The 19,525-nt window shown below is 47.5% G+C and overlaps 6 non-coding genes across 6 annotated transcripts; 4 read left to right on the plus strand and 2 right to left on the minus strand.

The window, feature by feature from the left end:
• Positions 1 to 2,128: 2,128 nt before the first annotated feature.
• Positions 2,129 to 2,197, plus strand: trnag-gcc (transfer RNA glycine (anticodon GCC)). Its single transcript has one exon. It is a non-coding gene; the product is annotated as a tRNA-Gly (tRNA).
• A 328-nt stretch (positions 2,198 to 2,525) lies between these two features.
• On the plus strand, positions 2,526 to 2,596 carry trnag-gcc (transfer RNA glycine (anticodon GCC)). Its single transcript has one exon. It is a non-coding gene; the product is annotated as a tRNA-Gly (tRNA).
• Positions 2,597 to 3,206: 610 nt separating this feature from the next.
• Positions 3,207 to 3,278, minus strand: trnad-guc (transfer RNA aspartic acid (anticodon GUC)). The gene has a single exon. It is a non-coding gene; the product is annotated as a tRNA-Asp (tRNA).
• Positions 3,279 to 5,434: 2,156 nt separating this feature from the next.
• trnag-gcc (transfer RNA glycine (anticodon GCC)) lies at positions 5,435 to 5,505 on the plus strand. The gene has a single exon. It is a non-coding gene; the product is annotated as a tRNA-Gly (tRNA).
• Positions 5,506 to 5,640: 135 nt separating this feature from the next.
• On the plus strand, positions 5,641 to 5,713 carry trnam-cau (transfer RNA methionine (anticodon CAU)). The gene has a single exon. It is a non-coding gene; the product is annotated as a tRNA-Met (tRNA).
• Positions 5,714 to 6,517: 804 nt separating this feature from the next.
• Positions 6,518 to 6,589, minus strand: trnad-guc (transfer RNA aspartic acid (anticodon GUC)). The gene has a single exon. It is a non-coding gene; the product is annotated as a tRNA-Asp (tRNA).
• Between the last annotated feature and the right edge of the window lie 12,936 nt (positions 6,590 to 19,525).

Raw genomic sequence — 19,525 nt, forward strand, 5'->3', positions numbered from 1 at the left:
GTCTGAAGCCACAGCTTTGCCCTCCCACGGCGGCCCTCTTTTAACCTGGCTATGCGGCCATGGTCATTTATGCTACCGACCTAACCTGGCCTGGACTAGTTTTGTCGGGTATTTGGGCTGGAAATCAGCTAAAAAAAGCACCTTTCACCGATGCTTTGACCAGCGTCAACTCTGTGGTGAATGTCAGTCGATGAACGGTGCAGATTCTCAACTGAGGGAACACGCTGTAAATGCGCTTTGTCCAACTTGATGCAACGTTACATTCGTAATGCCGCTGAAGAAAAAGCGCCCAGTAGCGCACAGCCTTTGTGTGTCAGGTTGCGGGTTGTTTTGTTGTCTTTGCCCCGGGAACAAACTGCATCTCAGTGCTGCAGAAAATGGGGGCAAAAGTATTGTTTTATTCCATTCACAAGGTTGTTCTTGCTGTTTGTGAGCTAGCAAAATTGATAGCGTGATTGATTTGTCACCCATGGGATACCACACGAAAAGCGATACCAGTGAATTTTTTTTGCTCCCTTGACCCTCGCAAGGTTCACCGACAAAACAACTGTCTTATACTAATCACGTTTTGCAAACAAATGTAACATGCTAGCGTTACTAGCACAAGCCTATGGCATTTTACATTGTATAGATTAGCCTAGCGACGAGCGGAGATTCCCTCTGCTCATGGGAAGCCAGGCTAAATCCCGAAGTGTAAATCCTCAAGCATAAATCACACACAAGGCTGTGAACTGCTATTTCTGTGGAGGTTTTATTGTCTTCACAATGTATTGTTTGTTATCTGTGGAATAAAAGTAAATAAAAGCTTTGTATCCATAGGGAAATGGGTTCAGCTTACGAAAATAGGCTGGAGGCCCGTGTAACCGCGGCGCAAAGTCACATTTCGTGGGGAGGTGCATGTCAGGCCATGGCGTAGGCTGCAAACAATCACAGCAACAGCTCAGTAAACCGCATTAAATCCCATACAACAAGTTAAGCAGTCTTGCTTAGCCCATACATCTGTGATAAAGCTATGCCCAGTTGTTATATTACCAATCCTTGACTGGATGGAAGAAAGAGTTGCTTTGTGGCGTGGTGCTTTGTTAGCAGTCTTTGTTGTGTCCTTGTTCCAAAGGTGCAGATCCCAGGAAGCCGCTCGGGTCCGTGCAGAGGTAGATGCTGGGTTGCTAATTCACAGACAAAGCACTTGTCATACGCTGGGCACATTTCCCCCACAAATACGACATGCTAATGCTTTTAGCAAAGCCTATGGCATTTTACATACCGCCGCCAACGCATAAGGTCTTGTGGATGGCGCCTGTGGCGCAGCAGTAATAAGGAAGGGTGTCGCGTGCGCATTGGTGGTTCAGTGGTAGAATTCTCGCTTCCCACGCTGGAGACCCGGGTCCGATTCGGCCAATGCAATGAGCTTTCCCCACGGTTAGAATCAGCCCTTGCACGGCTTCTTCATCTTCTGGCAGTTAATACCTGAGGGTTTACCACTAAGCAGGATTGGCTGCTTAGCGAGGTGTGCCGAGTCTGAAGCCAGCTTTGCCCTCCCACGATGGCGCCCCTATTTTAACCTGGCTATGCGGCCATGGTCATTTATGCTACCGACCTAACCTGGCCTGGACTAGTTTTTGTCGGGTATTTGGGCTGGAAATCAGATAAAAAAAAAAAAAAAAAGCACCTTTCACCGATGCTTTGACAAGCGTCAACTCTGTGGTGAATGTCAGTCTATGAACGGTGCAGATTCTCACCTGAGGGACACCGCTGTAAATGCGCTTTGTCAAACTTGATGCAACGTTACATTCGTAATGCCGCTGAAGAAAAAGCCCAGTAGCGCAGCCTTTGTGTGTCAGGTTGCGGGTTGTTTTGTGCATCTCAGTGCTGCAGAAAATGGGGGCAAAAGTATTGTTTTATTCCATTCACAAGGTTGTTCTTGCTGTTTGTGAGCTAGCAAAATTGATAGCGTGATTGATTTGTCACCCATGGGATACCACACGAAAAGCGATACCAGTGAATTTTTTTTCTCCCCTCGCCTCTCAGAGCCGAGGGTAGCGCGTCGTAGACAGACCAATGGGAGAGGACCAGGTTTTTCTGCTGTGATGTGGGCCTCGTCGGTGTTGTGGATAAGGCGGTGATGCGAGCATTGGTGGTTCAGTGGTAGAATTCTCGCCTGCCACGGGAGACCCGGGTCCGATTCCCGGCCAATGCACTGAGCTTTTAGTGCCGTCTTCAGTCGGCCCTTGGCCATCCAGGGGATTTTCGTGCTGAGGACAAGCAGTCATTTTTGTTCACGTGAGACAAAAGATGCTGTAGATTTGACTCGTGCAGTTTGGCTGCATTTTGTGCCTCGTTGGCGCAGTAGGCAGCGCGTCAGTCTCATAATCTGAAGGTCGTGAGTTCGAGCCTCACGGGGCAGGTGGGGTTTTTTTTGTTTTTTTTCCCCTTTCTTTTCTTTTCTTTGTCCTAGCCTGGAATTATGCGCAGTGAATGACACGACTCGAACCGGCGCCTGGGCGATGTTCAGGCAGCACTTGTCAGCATTGGTGGTTCAGTGGTAGAATTCTCGCCTGCCACGCGGGAGGCCCGGGTTCGATTCCCGGCCAATGCACTAAACCTTTGACTCGCTGACGATGAAGATGTGAATATGTCATGGTAAATACATGGCAGAGCCTGACAGACCCTGACACTGAAATACAGCGCTTTGATTGACACTTCAGCTGAGTCCACAGGAAGAGGTTTGGATGTGAGTAAAGGAAACAAACAGCTAAAGTCCAGAGGAGTGGGATTGAAGCAAAGTGCTTAGAGAAGAGAGGCCACTGTTTTTCCTTTAGCCATGGAGCTCTTGAGCAGAAACGGTTTTAAAGGTTTGCTAGGGCATGGACAAAATCCTTTGTTCTTTCGACATGGGGCTGTGTTGTTAATGTCCCAAGTGGCAAACTGGCATCTCCAGTCCGTCCTGTGGAACTTCTGGTCTCTCTGTTCGGTCTCCATAGCAGCAGACTAATGCCGCCTGCTGCTACGGACAGCGATTTTCCTCTCACGCAGGTGCAGAACATACAGTACGTGCTGGTTGGCGGTTGGACGTTGGCGGTACAGCAATAGGCGGGGTCAGACTGACAGAGTGTTTTTCTTTACAGGAGAAAAGACATAACTGTTAGGCAGGACTAATGAAGAAATTGCCATAGACAGCGTAACTGGAAACAAAAACAGCTGTGGCACTCCCCGTCGGGGAATCGAACCCCGGTCTCCCGCGTGACAGGCGGGGATACTCAGCACTATACTAACGAGGAGATGTCAGGTGCTGCCGAGGCCTCTGCGCGGCAGGCCCGGGTTCGATCGGCCGATGCAACACCGCCATGTTAGGCTGTTACTGTAGTGTTAAGCGGGATTTAAACTCGTGCGGTGAGCATTTACACTTGAGCCGTGGTGTGTCTGTGTCACTCTGCGGTTACACCTCCAAAACACTAGTCGGCTGGGTTTCTGTGAAGTGCTGTAAAGTTTTGTTGATTCAAAACACACATTAAACATGGCTCGAACGTGACCATTTCAAACACAAGTCCGCAAATCGCCACGAGGACTGGCAGCATTCTCAGACAAAGCACTTGTCTTTTGCTGGACGCGTTTTCCCCACAAATACAACATGCTAACCTTTTTAGCACAAGCCTATGGCATTTCACATGGTATAAATTAGCCAAGCGGCTAGTAGCGGACGTTTTTCTCTGCTCCAAGGACAAGGACAGAGGACAACAAGAACAACAACAGCAACATTTCACAAAGGTAACGTTACAAAATTCTGCTCCCTTGACCCTCGCAAGGTTCACCGACAAAACAACTGTCTTATACTAATCACGTTTTGCAAACAAATGTAACATGCTAGCGTTACTAGCACAAGCCTATGGCATTTTACATTGTATAGATTAGCCTAGCGACAGCGGAGATTCCCTCTGCTCATGGGAAGCCAGGCTAAATCCCGAAGTGTAAATCCCCGAAGCATAAATCACACACAAGGCTGTGAACTGCTATTTCTGTGGAGGTTTTATTGTCTTCACAATGTATTGTTTGTTATCTGTGGAATAAAAGTAAATAAAAGCTTTGTATCCATAGGGGAAATGGGTTCAGCTTACGAAAATAGGCAGGAGGCCCGTGTAACCGCGGCGCAAAGTCACATTTCTTGGGGAGGTGCATGTCAGGCCATGGCGTAGGCTGCAAACAATCACAGCAACAGCTCAGTAAACCGCATTAAATCCCATACAACAAGTTAAGCAGTCTTGCTTAGCCCATACATCTGTGATAAAGCTATGCCCAGTTGTTATATTACCAATCCTTGACTGGATGGAAGAAAGAGTTGCTTTGTGGCGTGGTGCTTTGTTAGCAGTCTTTGTTGTGTCCTTGTTCCAAAGGTGCAGATCCCAGGAAGCCGCTCGCTCGGGGTCCGTGCAGAGGTAGATGCTGGGTTGCTAATTCACAGACAAAGCACTTGTCATACGCTGGACACATTTCCCCCACAAATACGACATGCTAATGCTTTTAGCACAAGCCTATGGCATTTTACATACCGCCGCCAACGCATAAGGTCTCGTGGATGGCGCCTGTGGCGCAGCAGTAATAAGGAAGGGTGTCGCGTGCGCATTGGTGGTTCAGTGGTAGAAGTCCGCTTCCACGCGGGAGACCCGGGTCCGATTCCCGACCAATGCAACGAGCTTTCCCCCACGGTTAGGAATCAGCCCTTGCACGGCTTCTTCATCTTCTGGCAGTTAATACCTGAGGGGTTTACCACTAAGCAGGATTGGCTGCTTAGCGAGGTGTGCCGAGTCTGAAGCCACTTGTTTTCTCTCCGACGATGGCGGCCCTGTTTTAACCTGGCTATGCGGCCATGGTCATTTATGCTACCGACCTAACCTGGCCTGGACTAGTTTTTGTCGGGTATTTGGGCTGGAAATCAGCTAAAAAAAAAAAAAAAAAGCACCTTTCACCGATGCTTTGACAAGCGTCAACTCTGTGGTGAATGTCAGTCTATGAACGGTGCAGATTCTCACCTGAGGGAACACGCTGTAAATGCGCTTTGTCCAACTTGATGCAACGTTACATTCGTAATGCCGCTGAAGATAAAGCGCCCAGTAGCGCACAGCCTTTGTGTGTCAGGTTGCGGGTTGTTTTGTTGTCTTTGCCCCGGGAACAAACTGCATCTCAGTGCTGCAGAAAATGGGGGCAAAAGTATTGTTTTATTCCATTCACAAGGTTGTTCTTGCTGTTTGTGAGCTAGCAAAATTGATAGCGTGATTGATTTGTCACCCATGGGATACCACAGCGATACCAGTGAATTTTTTTTCTCCCCTCGCCTCTCAGAGCCGAGGGTAGCGCGTCGTAGACAGACCAATGGGAGAGGACCAGGTTTTTCTGCTGTGATGTGGGCCTCGTCGGTGTTGTGGATAAGGCGGTGATGCGAGCATTGGTGGTTCAGTGGTAGAATTCTCGCCTGCCACGCGGGAGACCCGGGTCCGATTCCCGGCCAATGCACTGAGCTTTTAGTGCCGTCTTCAGTCGGCCCTTGGCCATCCAGGGGATTTTCGTGCTGAGGACAAGCAGTCATTTTTGTTCACGTGAGACAAAAGATGCTGTAGATTTGACTCGTGCAGTTTGGCTGCAATTTGTGCCTCGTTGGCGCAGTAGGCAGCGCGTCAGTCTCATAATCTGAAGGTCGTGAGTTCGAGCCTCACACGGGGCAGGTGGGGTTTTTTTTGTTTTGTTTTTTTTCCCCTTTCTTTTCTTTTCTTTGTCCTAGCCTGGAATTATGCGCAGTGAATGACACGACTCGAAACCGCGCCAGGGCGATGTTCAGGCAGCACTTGTCAGCATTGGTGGTTCAGTGGTGGAACTCTCGCCTGCCACGGGAGGCCCGGGTTCGATTCGGCCAATGCACTATACCTTTGACTCGCTGACGATGAAGATGTGAATATGTCATGGTACATCCATGGCAGAGCCTGACAGCCCCTGACACTGAAAGACAGCGCTTTGATTGACACTTCAGCTGAGGCCACCGGAAGAGGTTTGGATGTGAGTAAAGGAAACAAACAGCTAAAGTCCAGAGGAGTGGGATTGAAGCAAAGTGCTTAGAGAAGAGAGGCCACTGTTTTCCTTTAGCCATGGAGCTCTTGAGCAGAAACGGTTTTTAAAGGTTTGCTAGGGCATGGACAAAATCCTTTGTTCTTTCGACATGGGGCTGTGTTGTTAATGTCCCAAGTGGCAAACTGGCATCTCCAGTCCGTCCTGTGGAACTTCTGGTCTCTCTTTTCGGTCTCCATAGCAGCAGACTAATGCCGCCTGCTGCTACGGACAGCGATTTTCCTCTCACGCAGGTGCAGAACATACAGTACGTGCTGGTTGGCGGTTGGCCGTTGGCGGTACAGCAATAGGCGGGGTCAGACTGACAGAGTGTTTTTCTTTACAGGAGAAAAGACATAACTGTTAGGCAGGACTAATGAAGAAATTGCCATAGACAGCGTAACTGGAAACAAAAACAGCTGTGGCACTCCCCGTCGGGGAATCGAACCCCGGTCTCCCGCGTGACAGGCGGGGATACTCACCACTATACTAACGAGGAGATGTCAGGTGCTGCCAAGGCCTCTGCGCGGCAGGCCCGGGTTCGATCCCCGGCCGATGCAACACCGCCATGTTAGGCTGTTACTGTAGTGTTAAGCGGGATTTAAACTCGTGCGGTGAGCATTTACACTTGAGCCGTGGTGTGTCTGTGTCACTCTGCGGTTACACCTCCAAAACACTAGTCGGCGGCTGGGTTTCTGTGAAGTGCTGTAAAGTTTTGTTGATTCAAAACACACATTAAACATGGCTCGAACGTGACCATTTCAAACACAAGTCCGCAAATCGCCGTCACGAGGACTGGCAGCATTCTCAGACAAAGCACTTGTCTTTTGCTGGACGCGTTTTCCCCACAAATACAACATGCTAACCTTTTTAGCACAAGCCTATGGCATTTCACATGGTATAAATTAGCCAAGCAGCTAGTAGCGGACGTTTTTCTCTGCTCCAAGGACAAGGACAGAGGACAACTAGAACAACAACAGCAACATTTCACAAAGGTAATGTTACAGAATTCTGCTCTCTTGAACCCATAATTAGGGTCTGATGGGGAACTTTGCGGAGAACATGGGTCTGGTGCAGCTAAGTTCTCCTTATTCCTACCTTTTGCTTTTTTCTTCCCTTTCCCATGCTGCTAAAAATTTTCCCACTGCATTTTCCGGATCCTCTGATTTTTCTGAACATTTTAGAAAAAGAACTGTGTCTCTACGACCTCCCTGTCAAAACTTCAAATAGTTGCAACACCAGGAAAAGTAAAGGGGGGGTGCTGGACTTTTTTTTTATTGATTTCAACATGTCCTTACCATAGAAGAAGAAGAAGAAGACACCCAGCTTATGGATATACTTCCCATAACCCACTTTTTTAGTCTGACCATTCATAGACCAGCCCATATTGCCCATATAAGGCCAATATGTCTGTATATAGCCTTCTATTCAATTCAATTCAGTTTCATTTATACAGCGCCAATTCATAACACACGTTCTCTCAAGGCACTTTACATGTACAGTGGGTCATTGGAAGTTGGTTCCACAGTGGCTCAAAAACACAACACACCTAAAATGACAAAAACATACTACCCACATATACTCTATACAGCATGTTATGGAGCAATCAGCAAGTGATAGGTAGAACTATAAAAGCAAAATAAAACAACATGATATGTAGAGTGTTAGGTGCTGCATGTTGTAGAGATGTGGGAGATCGCCAGGGAGTCGTTTTACAGGTAAAAATGAACACCAGACGAAATACTTCTCACCTCAGCTGTAGTTTTATTAAGGGCAGATGTTGTGATGGTACGGACTAGCGTCTTCTCCCATCAAAAGTAAAACAATGACTCACCCAAAGCGGACGTGACGTCACTATTTAACCCTCAGGTAGGCAGCGATCATTACATACCCCCCCAACCCCACCCCCTTTAAAATCAGGGCCGTCCTCGGGCCGCAGCCAACCAAGAAATGAAACTTAAAAGCTGACATTATACACAGACATAGCCAGTGGTACAATAAAAAAATAAATAAATAAACAAAAAGTCTCACAGCATAAGCTTAAAACCAGTGTGCCCATATCCAACACTCTGCAGGTATACATACAGTCGAAGGTTGATATTTCTTTTTCTCCCCCTTAAACCGAACACAGGAACCCACAGCAAAAGCATTTAAATTTAACAGGCCATCACAAAACACAAAATGTGCTCACTTTCACAGTCACAGCTGGCCAAGCAACAGGCAATGAAACAAAAAAGAAAACAGTTGTGGACTAAAAAACATCATCTGACAATATATAACTGTAGTGAGAATAAGGCACAAAACAGCCAACTCCCAATTTTCCGATTCTCCAACTAAAAAAACAACAACACATTCCTACAGAAGTTGGTTTACAAAACAATGCCAACTGAAAAGAAATCTTCATCTTCTAACAGCTTCATCCTCTTGAGGGTCGCGGGGGGGCTGGAGCCTATCCCAGCTGACATCGGGCGAGAGGCAGGGTACACCCTGGACAGGTCGCCAGACTATCGCAGGGCTGACACATAGAGACAGACAACCATTCACACTCACATTCACACCTATGGACAATTTAGAGTTATCAATTAACCTAGTCCCCAATCTGCATGTCTTTGGACTGTGGGAGGAAGCCAGAGTGCCCGGAGAGAACCCACGCTGACACGGGGAGAACATGCAAACTCCGCACAGAAGGGCTCCCACGCCCGGGATCGAACCGGCAACCCTCTTGCTGTGAGGCGAGAGTGCTATCCACCACACCACCGTGCCGCCCGAAAAGAAATCTTGTCATACCATAAAACAAACGTTCCAGAGAAAGAAATTACATTGGAAATATATATATATATATATATATATATATAAATCACAGAACCCAACAGCTCACAAATCTAGCTTCTGAGTAAAATAAGGGTCAGACCAACGTGTAGTGGCCCACCCAGAGGTCACTCTAGGTGCGTGCCTCGGCCTGAATGAATATCGGGGGGAGTGGGGGAGAGACGGGGAAAAGTGAGGGATAGGCAAAGAGGGGTGAGGGTGTGACAGAGATGCAGGTGGCCCTCGTTCCTCCAGCACCAACCCTAACGGCAACACATCAAGGCCTGAAGGTTGTACAGACACTGCCAGGGGCTCCTCACGTTCCACCACTGGCCACCCCACTGGCAAAGAGAAAGTCGAACCCATAGTCCTCCGTTTCATCATCATCCCCACCAGTTTCTTCAGCGAGGGCGGATTCCACAGGTGGAGCAGGGGGATCCTGATGAGACTGCGCATCCCCACCCCAAGTGAAGAAAGGAAGCAGGTTGGCCACATGATGAACCCCAGCACAGGAGTCGTCGGAGACCCGCGACAACCTGTAGTTCAAGTCCAACATCACTTTCTCCACTCTGTACGGACCCTTGAACAAGGGGGCCAACTTGGCAGTGAACCCTGCAGACGCGTCAGAGCGTGGATGAGTTCTCAGCCGTACCAAGTCGCCAACCTCAAAAGAAACCTGTCTCCGTCTCTTGTCATAGTGACCCTTCTGAGTTTCATGACTGGCTGCCAGCGACTGACGCACATGATCGTATGCATCCCATAGAGCAGCAGACAGCTCAGACTTGTACACCTCCACGTCCTCCACGTGGTTCCAGTTCAGGTTGCATCCACAGGTCTGGTGGCGTGGCGAGGTCCCTGCCATAGAGAAGGAAGGCTGGTGAATCCCCTGTGCTCTGATGGGGGGCGGCGGTTCTCAGCACAAAACTGATGAGAGACAGATGACGGTCCCACTCCCTGTGCTTAGAGCCAACATAAGCTCTGATTGCGATCTTGATTGTCCGATTTGCCCGCTCAGTTTGGTTGGACTGTGGGTGATAGGCTGTGGTCAGCCTATGGGCAGTACCCATTGCTGCTATGACTGACTCAAACATGTTGCTGACAAACTGGACAACTCTGTCAGATACCAGATGTTTTGGCGCACCATGTCTGGCAAAAACTTCGGACAGAAACTTATCAGCAGCAACCTGCGCAGTTGCTTCTTGCACTGGGCATATCTCAACCCACTTGGTAAAATAGTCTATGAAGACTAGAATGTACTCATTGCCCCGTAAAGACCTCGCCAGTGGCCCCACGAAGTCGACTCCAGTGAACTCCCAAGGGAAAGAGGCCACAACCGGTTGAAAGAATCCACCTGGCTTACGGTTAGTCGGCTTACTGAATTGACAGGTAGAACAAGACAGCACGTACCGTTTGACATCGCCCCTCATGCCTGGCCAGTGCACCCACTTCTGGAGTCGGCCCTGGGTCTTCGCGATCCCAAGATGACCTGCCATTGGATGGTCATGAAAGTACTCCAGCAAGGTGCTTCAGAGTGAAGTGGGCGTATAAAGACGAATGTCTTTATAAGGGTGCAGACGACACGATGCTCTCTTGTCTCTGAAATATACAAGGCCTTCATGAAGACAGAAATCGGATGGATCAACACAGGAGTTACTCTCCAGCGTGGAGCGCAGTGAACTGATGGTCGAGTCAGCATCCTGTAGTGCATGCAATTGCACTTTATCAGTTAGTACTAACAGGGGCTGATTCCTGAGGTTCAGAAATCCCACTGTGGCATAGCTGGGGAGCAAGTCAACCACCTCACTGGGTGAGACTGGATTGCGCGACAGCGCATCAGGGACGGAGTTCGCTGCACCAGGCTTGTGGACAACCTCGAAATCAAAGTCTTGGAGCCTAAGGCACCACTGAGCCAACCGACCTGACAGGGTTGGACGAGACATCAGCCAACACAGACTGTTATGGTCTGTCACCACCGTAACATGGGTCCCCTCGATGTAGGGTCGGAAGTGCTCTAGGGCCCATATCACTCCAAGGCATTCTTTTTCAGATGTGGAATATGGTCGTTCTGACTTAGACAGGGTGCAGCTTGCATATGCCACGGCTCTCTCATGCCCCCTCTCGTCAGTCTGGATCAAAGCGGCACCTAAACCGACGTCGCACGCGTCAGTGTGCACGGCAAATGGTTTCTCGAAGTCAGGGAGAACCAAGACTGGCGCGGTACACAGTCTTGACTTGAGGTCGTCCAAGGCCTGCTGGCAATCGTTAGACCATACAAACGGGGCCCCATCCCTCGTCAGTGCAATAAGTGGCTCTGCCACCGTTGAATAGCCCTGGATGAATCTACGGTAGTATCCCATCATCCCAAGGAACTGCTTGATCTGTTTGACACTACGGGGCCTTGGGAAGTCTTTGATGGCACTGACCTTGTTCTCATCCGGGCTCAGGCCTTCCTGAGTGACAATGTAGCCCAGGTACCGGAGGGAGGGCTTGCAAAAGTGGCATTTTGAGAACTTCAAGGACAACCCAGCGTCTGCCAGGCGGGTGAAGACCTCACTGAGATCAAACAGGTGCTGGGAGAAGGTGGGGGAAGCAATGACTATATTATCTAGGTAGACCACACAACAATTGTAGGTCAGGCCAGCCAGGACTGAATTCATCATCAAACAAACGCTGTCTTAGGGCGGGATACAGGGGCCACGGACACTTGCCAGTACCCCCGAGCGAGGTCAAGCATTGAGATGTACTTCCCCCGGGCAAGAAAGTCCAGCGACTCATCCACCCTAGGAAGGGGGTATGAATCCTTGACTGTCGCCTTGTTCACTTTTCTGTAGTCCACGCAAAAGCGTGGCTTAGAGCTCTCAGCAGTCATCCTGTCCACAATAACAACAGAAGAAGCCCACGGCCCATTAGCGGGTTCAATAATGCCCTCTGCAAGCATCTTAGAGACCTGTTCTCCGATCATCTTTCTCTTCTCTGGGGAAGTGCAATAGGGCGGCAGACACACTGGCTTAGCAGTGCCCGTTTCTACTGAATGCTCGACCAGGGAGGTGCAGCCCAGTCTGCCCTCAAAAAGGTGAGAGAACTCTTCCAAAGATCATGTGAGTTCTGCTTTCTCCCCCTCAGGCAGCACTGCATCTCTCACTTTGTCGTGAATGCTCACCCTCAACTCATCATGGTTCAAGAAGGCAATATGGCCATCTAAGTCCCTCAGCTCCTCGTCAGGTAGCTCCGGAGCGGACATGCTGTTCTCCCCAAGCCATACTCTCCTTGTCGCCGGGTGCATATGCACATCAGCTGGTATCATGAAGTCGGTCCCCAAAAGGATAGGACAAGACAGTTCAGGGATAACTGCCAGACGGTGACTGAACAGCCGACCTAGCAGTTGGATCTGGAGCCATACCAAGCCAGACGGTAAGCAACGCTCTGAAACAGCGAGCTCCACAGGGTTAAAGTTCCAAGGAACCACCTTGTTCTCTGATATTCCACACTTCTCCAGGGTTGAGGGGTGAACTGCTGAAATATTAGCTCCCGAATCCATGATTGCCACCAGAGGGGTACCCTCAACCAAAATGTCTGCTTTGGTTGGCTGACCCAGGCGAGTGGCCGTGTGCTGCAAGGTTGAGTGAGGGGCCAGCGCCAGAGAAGTTTCTGCCGTTGTTTGAATTAGGACCCTTAGAATCATTGGGACCACCTTTCTGAAACTTGTGTGTGTGGGCCCCCTGGTCTGTTTGGGGGGACGTCCTGTTCTCACCCACTTTGCCAGCAGAGGCCCCTTCAGACTCATGAACAGGTGGGGGCGCGTGGCTTGACTCCGCCCTCACCCCTTCCTTATCACGTCTACAGTTCACACAATTATGAGTGGTCATCCCCGGGGCCGTACATTTGAAGCAGTGTAGCTTCTGGTGTGACTGGGCTCAGGGGCCGGGCTCATATCTCTCTGAAGACACCGGGCCCAAGGCTGAGTGTAACTCATGAGCTTTGAGTAAGAGATCAGAAATCGACCCCAGAGATGAACTGTAGAGGGCCAGTCTGTACTGGTCTGACACGTGCCGACAAATGATCTCAATCTGTTCAGGCACAGGGGGCGGCATATTCAAACGTTTGAATTCCCCTACAAGGTGTGTCACAAAAGTTGGAAGTGGTTCATCTGGCCTCTGGACCCTATCCAAAATACCTCTCCATATGTTTTCCTGGTTAACTGAAGGCAGAAAGGCCTGGCAAAATAGGTCAGAGAACTCAGCCCAGGACGACAGATGTGGCTGCATAGCTGAAAACCACTTTTTTTGGTTCCTTTGCCAGAAATCTTGGCATCTCCAGGAACAGCTGGGCGTCAGACAGGCCACAAGCTTCTTTATAGAGTGCCACTGTTTGAAGCCAATCATCCGGCTGCATGGCAGCGTCGCCATCAAACTTGTCAGGGAGCAGCCGTGACTGGAGCACAGATGAGTTTGAGCTTGAATTTAAGCTCTCCCCTTCAGAATAATGTCTGTGGTTTGAAAACGGTGGTGCAGGGGTAGAGGCATGGAATGTGGGCTGATATTGTGAATCCGCAGCCTGGGGGTGGGGGTTCATTTGGCTCTCTAGGAGATCCAGCAAACCTCGTTGTAGCTCCAAAGACTGGCTGAGCGTAGACTGCAACTGAGTTACCTGAAGCTGTAAGTGTTTAACCTGAGCAGCAAGGTTACGAACATCAGTAGACAAAACATCACAAAGATCCCATCTGGTGAGAGCCCCAAAATCCCCATCATACAGTGGTAAACCCTTTCTTGCCATCTTATTTGACATTAACCAAATAGCGGTTTAAGTTATATATTTTTCCACTTTGACTTTTTTTTTTTTTTTTTAAATTTCCAAAGTCAAATTACATAACTCACATAACTCCAATGTGGTCCTATGAAGCCACAGCTGTGAAAATATTCTCCTGGACTCGGCTGTGTCCACCAGCAATGAATGAGAAACACCAATCCAGTTCACTCCAAGCTGTCCTCATGTGAAGCAGCAGCATTCAGCGCAGCAACGACGTTAACCCTTCAATATCCTCACGGTGATAGAGCCAGCAGAAAATCCTCACATAACAGCACAGTCACAGTTCCTCCTCGCAGAGAAAAAGCTTCTGAAACATACCCGGTCGGGATCCTGCGGTCCGCCGCTTCCTCCCGATCCAAAACGAGCCAGCGGACACAGCAGTAACATCTTGGCAGGCAGCCTGCCAGTGGGCTGCAGCAGAGCGGGTCGTTAGCTCCTCCAGTTAGCGGCTAACAATGATGTAGCCTAGCACCGTCTTTATCCACTGAGGCTTCGTCATGGGGCGAAGATGGCAGTCCACGGCCACCACATTGAGTCCACTCAAGTTTAAACAACAGTCCAGCCTTATGGGAAAGCGGCCACAGCTGATATCTGAGGTGTTCATGACACAGTTCGGGCGCCATTTGTAGAGATGTGGGAGATCTCCAGGGAGTCGTTTTACAGGTAAAAATGAACACCAGACGAAACACTTCTCACCTCAGCTGTAATTTTATACAACATAATAAATGGTTCAGGCTGAATAAGCAATAAATGGATATTAGAAAGTGTCTAAGAAAGAATGGTCTTAAAAAGTAGATACCTAAGTTTAGAAAAAACAAAACAAAACATTGATAAGTCAAGCTGAAAAAAATTGCATTAAAGAGCATATATATAAACACGTTACCCATTCATGAGTCTGATAGATTTGGGCTTGAAACTTGACATGGCTTCACCTGTATTTCTCGCCTGAGGGTAGAAGACTGTATGAGCCATAGACCGCGGAACTGGGGGGGGGGGGGGCAGGGGGGCCATGGCCCGGATAACTTTTGTACTCTGACATAGAGGGCTGCATTGGGAAATATCGCGGGAGCGGGCGGTTTGAACTTTGCTGTGGGCGGGAACGGGCGGCTAAAAAAACACTGTGGGATCGGGATGTAGCTTTTTTTTTTTTTTTTTTGTTTAAAAAAAGGTGTAATAGTCATTTTGAGCCACACTCCACCAGTTGGTGGCGGTAATGGACCAATTTGTTGTTTGCCAACCGTCATTATACAGTAGAAGAAGAAGAAAAAGAAGAAGAAGAAGATGTAGCCTAGTGACAGGATGTCAACACAGGGACTTGGTGCAGATGCATGAGCGTTTCCACTCCATATTTATTCATAAATGGACGAATATGCCCTGAACCAGCTTTCATACCAATTTGCCGTTTGCTCCACCTGTCTGTCTGTCTGTCTGTCTGTCTATCTGTCAGCTCCATCTGTCATGAGACAAACATGAAAGAAGACGTGCAGTTTATTGTGTTTCACCGGCGACGAGCTGTCATTATGCGCAACTATTACGCACGTCTGCGCGCTCTTTACAACTCACTGTGTGAACCTATGTTGCATAATAAAGATTTGCCCCCTTGTAATTTTTAACCGCTCCCTCAGTAACTTCATCCTGGTGCCGGGCTTGCCTTAACCTCAGTCACTGCGTGATTATATAAAGGTAGAAAAATAAATAAAATACAGAGGAGGAGAATAGAATATGAAACAGCCTTTATTTCATTAAAAACTAAATGAAAACAACGAAATAGGAGCGCTATTCCTGACCAGTGCGTCAAAAGACATGCAGGCCAGGGAAACGAAACAAACAACCCCATGAATCTCTTTATTAATAGCCTATAAAATGACGTGTTTTCTCCTGCGGGACGGGAGAAGAACCAAAATCAATGCATCTCTATTATTGTGTGGGCATAAATTCTCAGAGTTTTGCGGGAGCGGGCGGGATGAGTTTTGGTTGTGGTTGTGGACTGGATGTACTTTGTTGTTTGCTATAGTTTCATCTGTGCGTTTATGTGTAAATAGGCTTGGCCTGTTGTGTGCGAATGTTAGAGTGGGATCAGATTGGTTAATCTGAGCAAGCATGTGTTCGTGTTCATGTGTGTACTGTAGATGTACTGTACTGTATATGTGACTGTCGGTGTCCGCAACGTTATTTAATACATCAGTAATATTGTCTGTTTCAATGCATATGCATAATGTTAACTGGCTACCTGGACTAAATATAAGCAAGCTCACCATTTAATGATCTCTGGACATGTTGAGTTTATTTTAAATTGTAAATAAATTGTTTTGTATTAACATAATTCTACTCTTTTCCCCTTTTCGTGGATATATGCAGTATCGGAGATAGTAGATGGAGAGGTGGCAATTCGGGCAAGATGCCGCAGATCAATAAGGAAAAGAGAGCAGCCACATTACCTCCAGGTTGCCTATATGAACAGTTAAACGCCGGGTTGGAAGTTAATTTAGGCTACTGTGTCAAAATGTCTACTTTGTACACTATACTATGTTAGTCCAGGCTATAGTTACATGCATCAACCACTTTAATAATTGACACAGGTGCAGATTAATGTGCTTACAAGGCACAGGTTAAGGCACTTAAAACTATTCAAATAAACACTAAATGTATAATAAATGTGCTTTAAACATCATAAATAACATTCAAGTGTGTAAAAATTACACTTAAAACTCAAATACATGGGGCGTCGGTGGCTTAGTGGTAGAGCAGGCGCCCCATGTACAAGGCTGTTGCTGCAGCGGCCCAGGTTCGAATCCAGCCTGTGGCCCTTTGCTGCATGTCATCCCCCCTTCTCTCTCCCCCCCTTCACTTACCTGTCCTGTCAATTAAAGGCAAAATGCCCAAAATATCTTTAAAAAAAAACCTCAAATACATCAGCTTAATCAATGTACTTGAACACAAAACATGATTTCTACTGCACAGTATGAATGGACAGAAATTGCCATCAGCCGCTAGCCTATTGGCCGCTTCCGTTAGCAGTAAGCTAATAATATGAAGCGCTAGCTGCTAGCCAGTAACACTGATAGTAATGAGCCAATATAACTGAGGAGCGCTAGCCACTAGCTGTTAGCTGCTAGCTGTTAGCTGCTTTTGTCTCTTCTGATAGCTGTAACCCAGCGAGCTCACAATTTATCATCAGATGGAAACCCGTGAAAGCTTAAGTATGGATGTTTTTGCTTGTTGTTGGAACAATTCGGGACACTGCAGTGGCATTTCCAACGCGACTGTGCCATTTTAACCTCTTAGATTTCTCAATTTCTGCCATTGTAGAGCTTGAAGATGATGAGCCAGAAGTAAACATCCACGGCGTTTGACTACTTCCGCTTTCATGACGCACACCGTGAAAAGGGCCTATTACCTCTATTCTCAGGAAGCACCCAGGTTATCCCTATTAGGCCCTTAATATAGCCTACTAACTTAAGTCCCCATGAGCCGCTAGTAGCACCAAGCTCAAAAATCCCCACTCTGCCGTAGCTTCCTGCTCCTGTTCCCGAGCCTGAACCGCCGCCACAGCTTCCTGTTCCTGAGCCTCAGCCTGAGCGTGAGGTGCAGCCATGGACACTTTCTGTGTCCGAGTACCAGCCTGTACCAGAGCCCTCTTCAGCAGTGCAGCAGCCCCTTGATCATGGCCCTGCACTGCAGCAGAGAAGGCTTCTAAACTAAATTATTCATTTGGTAGGCACTACAGGTTTTATGGGGTGTTTTCTGAAGCCTAAGTTTTGTCTAAAAAGAGTTCATACTTTAAAATGAATGAGTTTATCTGTTAATTCCTCTAGGTGTTTCAGAGCTAATGTATAATTTACTTTATGTGTGTGTGTTTGTGTGTGTGTGTGTGTGTGTGTGGGGGGGGGGGGTGTTTGTTTTTTGCTTAAGAAGGGAGAGTAGAAAGTTTAATATTGTTTGAAGAAATTGGTACTTGAAGAAGTTTGTACTTCTGGTCTAATCATGAAAATGTTCTTAGTGTATAAAAATTAAAAACACCCATCAACACCAACATTTCAACATGCTTATAGTGTAGGGAGACCAGAAAGTGTAATATTGTTATATTCACAGGCTTGAAGAAGTTTATACTTTTGAGGTCTAATCATGAAAAGGTTCTCAGTGTATATGTAGGTCAAACACCCATCAACACCAACATTTAAGTGTCTCCCCTTGTAAAAAGATCTGAAGAGTAACACAGTTTTCATGTACTCTTAATGATAATAGAAAGTTCAGTGCTCACAAGCTTGAGCTGCTGAGATTTTAAACATTTTAAGCCCCATCAGGATCCCATATGGGCAGAGTTTTGTGTTAACACTCGTACTCAAGTGTGCATATCACACTTTTGCAGTGTATATTACACTTTCACCTTTCATGTCTCTATTTTAAGAGAATACCTTCCTAATCCCTTGTGTTGTTTTTGTTTTTGTCCCTTGTGTTGTTCTTGTTTTTGTACTTTTAAACAATTTTTCTGTGGTGTATGGTAGCTCTGCAAGAGCACCCTCAATTTCAAATGGGACCCCAGACTCATTTAAGACCACCATCTCAATATAAACGGCCTAAAACATCCAACATGTGGGCTTATCCTCCAGAATTCTAAAGCCCAATCTTCTACCACTTCTGCAAGTGGGGACTTCTCTTCAGGGGCCATGTAGGGGCCTCAGACCAGGCTGGCTCAATTCAACATCCCACAAATCCACTTACATTGTGCTAAATAGCTACAGTTGCCTAACAGTCATTGAAAGTCACCTACCCATTCACTGAGACCAATTTCTGCAGTATACATGAAGATTGGGCTTTGCAAGTGTTCAGCTGATACCTGTTCAGCCAAATCTTGGTGTGTAGACTAGCAGTGAGTCTTGCCATAAAGCTGACACTAGGACCTGTGACATATGTTAGGGCTGTAGTTTTGGACCCAGAAGCAGACACAGTATAGCATGTTGCAGTAAAGTGGATTTATTGTGGAAACTGGTGAAGGAAATGAGGGGCACTGGGTAAGGCAGGGGACAAGAAGGTAGGTGAGCAGGTTGGAATGGTTGAATTTAATGAGCTGAGCTGTAAGATGGTTGGAGGTGAAGCTGGCACTGGAATCCTGGGGCGTAGGAGAAAGTAACATTAGCACAAGGAAAAACATGAGAATCACAGTTGAAACTATTCTTCAAAAACATAAAAACTTCAAACCTTAGGAGTCTGTGAGACCTGATGAGATGAGATGTTAAGCTACAGCTAAATCATAGCAAAACATCTGGCAAATGTTGGATACAAGCATGCACTTACACCTACACAGACACACACAGCAATGGACGACTTTGAACACAATTTTGAAGAGTTTCTTGTAGCGGACACAGACCCAGAGCCATACCTGTTTGAGCCGGAGCATACAGATGAGGAACTCCATGTGTTGGATGCTGAGCGGGCGAGAAGAGAGGCTGAATGCACAGAATGGGATTCGATGCTACTGCTGCCATCGTTGGGGAGATATATCATCAGGAGGAAAAGTGCCGCAGAGAGTGCATCACAAGGAGTGAAGTTGCGTCTTCTTTTCCTCGCAGATGACGGTTCGGGTTCATTCTCTCCTGTTGCATGGTAAGTGTGGTCCATTCACAAACTTTATAACTAAAAAAACTTTTCACTACTCTCTATCGACGAACTACTAACACTCTCTGCTGTTTCTTCCTCCTTCTTCCTTCCTTCCGCTGTCTTCGTTGGTTCATTTATACACGCAAAACGCATTCTCTGGCTGGCTGGATTGTCCGCTCAGTCTGCCGTACATACATGGCAGCTCAAGATGGCGACCTCTCTA

Source organism: Epinephelus fuscoguttatus, linkage group LG24 (genome assembly GCF_011397635.1).
Source record: "Epinephelus fuscoguttatus linkage group LG24, E.fuscoguttatus.final_Chr_v1".
NCBI lineage: Eukaryota > Metazoa > Chordata > Actinopteri > Perciformes > Serranidae > Epinephelus > Epinephelus fuscoguttatus.